The sequence below is a fragment of the Ranitomeya variabilis genome, chromosome 7 (genome assembly GCF_051348905.1).
Source record: "Ranitomeya variabilis isolate aRanVar5 chromosome 7, aRanVar5.hap1, whole genome shotgun sequence".
NCBI classification, from domain to species: domain Eukaryota; kingdom Metazoa; phylum Chordata; class Amphibia; order Anura; family Dendrobatidae; genus Ranitomeya; species Ranitomeya variabilis.
Genome location: NC_135238.1, coordinates 234,185,602 through 234,189,089, shown reverse-complemented (window position 1 = coordinate 234,189,089; position 3,488 = coordinate 234,185,602).

Below are 3,488 nucleotides of genomic sequence, written 5' to 3'. Positions count from 1 at the left end.
TCTCCGTGCAGCGGCGGCGTCTGTCCACATCCAGGGGCGTCCTGAGATCTCTGAGATCTCTGCGCTCCGCTCCCTCCTCCCCGAGAAAGGAGAAGCCTCATCCTCCAGAGCCTGAAGAGGAAATCCACCCATCACCAGCTGTATACCCAAGCCTCATGTGTGATACTGTCTGCTGAGCCGTGTATCTAATCCTCTCCTGTGTGATACGTCTGCTGAGCCGTGTATCTAATCCTCTCCTGTGTGATACGTCTGCTGAGCCATGTATCTAATCCTCTCCTGTGTGATACGTCTGCTGAGCCGTGTATCTAATCCTATCCTGTGTGATACTGTCTGCTGAGCCGTGTATCTAATCCTCTCCTGTGTGATACTGTCTGCTGAGCCGTGTATCTAATCCTCTCCTGTGTGATACTGTCTGCTGAGCCGTGTATCTAATCCTCTCCTGTGTGATACTGTCTGCTGAGCCGTGTATCTAATCCTATCCTGTGTGATACTTTCTGCTGAGCCGTGTATCTAATCCTCTCCTGTGTGATACTGTCTGCTGAGCGTGTATCTAATCCTATCCTGTGTGATACTTTCTGCTGAGCCGTGTATCTAATCCTCTCCTGTGTGATACTTTCTGCTGAGCCGTGTATCTAATCCTCTCCTGTGTGATACTGTCTGCTGAGCCGTGTATCTAATCCTATCCTGTGTGATACTGTCTGCTGAGCTGTGTATCTAATTCTATCCTGTGTGATACTGACTGCTGAGCTGTGTATCTAATCCTATCCTGTGTGATACTGTCTGCTGAGCTGTGTATCTAATCCTATCCTGTGTGATACTGTCTGCTGAGCTGTGTATCTAATTCTATCCTGTGTGATACTGACTGCTGAGCTGTGTATCTAATTCTATCCTGTGTGATACTGTCTGCTGAGCTGTGTATCTAATCCTATCCTGTGTGATACTGTCTGCTGAGCTGTGTATCTAATTCTATCCTGTGTGATACTGACTGCTGAGCCGTGTATCTAATCCTATCCTGTGTGATACTGTCTGCTGAGCTGTGTATCTAATCCTATCCTGTGTGATACTGACTGCTGAGCCGTGTATCTAATCCCCTCCTGTGTGATACTGTCTAAGGTTAAGTTCACATTTGCATTCACATGTGGTCGCCGGGCACGTCAAAACAAAGCATACGCATGTACTGCATACCCAATGTTAAAGATAGGTACGCAGGACGCATGCAGAAGTATGTGGAAGTAGCCCTCTGCAAAGCCCCGCAGCGCAAATGTGAACTTAGCCTTAGACAGTATCACACAGGATAGGATTGGATACACAGCTCAGCAGACAGTATCACACAGGAGAGGATTAGATACACAGCTCAGCAGACAGTATCACACATGACAGGATTAGATACACGGCTCAGCAGACAGTATCACACAGGAGAGGATTAGATACACGGCTCAGCAGATAGTGTCACACAGGATAGGATTAGATACACGGCTCAGCAGACAGTATCACATGATAGCATTAGATACACAGCTCAGCAGTATCACACAGGATAGGATTAGATACACGGCTCAGCAGTCAGAATCACACAGGATAGGATTAGATACACGGCTCAGCAGTCAGTATCAAACATGGTAGCATTAGATACACGGCTCAGCAGACAGTATCACACAGGATAGGATTAGATACACGGCTCAGCAGACAGTATCACACAGGAGAGGATTAGATACATGGCTCAGCAGACAGTATCACAGGAGGATTAGATACACAGCTCAGCAGTCAGTATCACACAGGAAAGGATTAGATACACGGCTCAGCAGACAGTATCACACAGGATAGGATTAGATACACAGCTCAGCAGACAGTATCACACAGGATAGGATTAGATACACAGCTCAGCAGACAGTATCACACAGGAGAGGATTAGATACACGGCTCAGCAGACAGTATCACACAGGAGAGGATTAGATACACAGCTCAGCAGTATCACAAAGGAAAGGATTAGATACACGGCTCAGCAGACAGTGTCACACAGGATAGGATTAGATACACGGCTCAGCAGACAGTATCATACAGGAGAGGATTAGATACACGGCTCAGCAGCCAGTATCACACAGGATAGGATTAGATACACGGCTCAGCAGACAGTATCATACAGGAGAGGATTAGATACACGGCTCAGCAGACAGTATCACACAGGATAGGATTAGATACACGGCTCAGCAGACAGTATCACAGGATAGGATTAGATACTTGGCTCAGCAGACAGTATTGCACAGGATAGGATTAGATACACGGCTCAGCAGACAGTATCACACAGGAGAGGATTAGATACACGGCTCAGCAGACAGTATCACACAGGATAGGATTAGATACATGGCTCAGCAGACAGTATCACACAGGATAGGATTAGATACACAGCTCAGCAGTCAGTATCACACAGGATAGGATTAGATACACGGCTCAGCAGACGGTATCACACAGGATAGGATTAGATACACAGCTCAGCAGTCAGTATCACACAGGATAGGTTTAGATACACAGCTCAGCAGTCAGTATCACACAGGAGAGGATTAGATACACGGCTCAGCAGACAGTATCACAGGATAGGATTAGATACACGGCTCAGCAGACAGTATCACACAGGATAGGATTAGATACACGGCTCAGCAGACAGTATCATACAGGAGAGGATTAGATACACGGCTCAGCAGCCAGTATCACACAGGAGAGGATTAGATACACGGCTCAGCAGACAGTATCACACAGGATAGGATTAGATACACGGCTCAGCAGACAGTATCACACAGGATAGGATTAGATACTTGGCTCAGCAGACAGTATTGCACAGGATAGGATTAGATACACGGCTCAGCAGACAGTATCACACAGGAGAGGATTAGATACACGGCTCAGCAGACAGTATCACACAGGATAGGATTAGATACACAGCTCAGCAGACGGTGTCACACAGGATAGGATTAGATACACGGCTCAGCACACAGTATCACACAGGATAGGATTAGATACACAGCTCAGCACACAGTATAGGATTAGATACACAGCTCAGCAGACAGTATCACACAGGATAAGATTAGATACACAGCTCAGCAGACAGTATCACACAGGATAGGATTAGATACACGGCTCAGCAGACAGTATCACACATAGTAGGATTAGATACACCGTGCATCACTGGTTTCTTCTCTCTGATACTGCATTATACAGATATAAGGGGGTTCGGGACCCCACAGAAGCGACGGCTCTTCCTCCGTTAGTTCTCTTTAACCTCCAGCCATCGGTGACATCCAGAGTCCGAGCATCTCGCGAGTCGTCACTGTCAGACCTGCTGGTGCTTGTGGTACCACACGGATCTGTGGACAGCAGGAGAATGGCGCCACCTACTGTCTGAATGACTTGTCGGACCATCATTACTTGTTTCTAGGTAATGTGATTGAGAAACCAACATGGCCGGTACAACAATTCCCAGCAGGGTTATTTCTGCT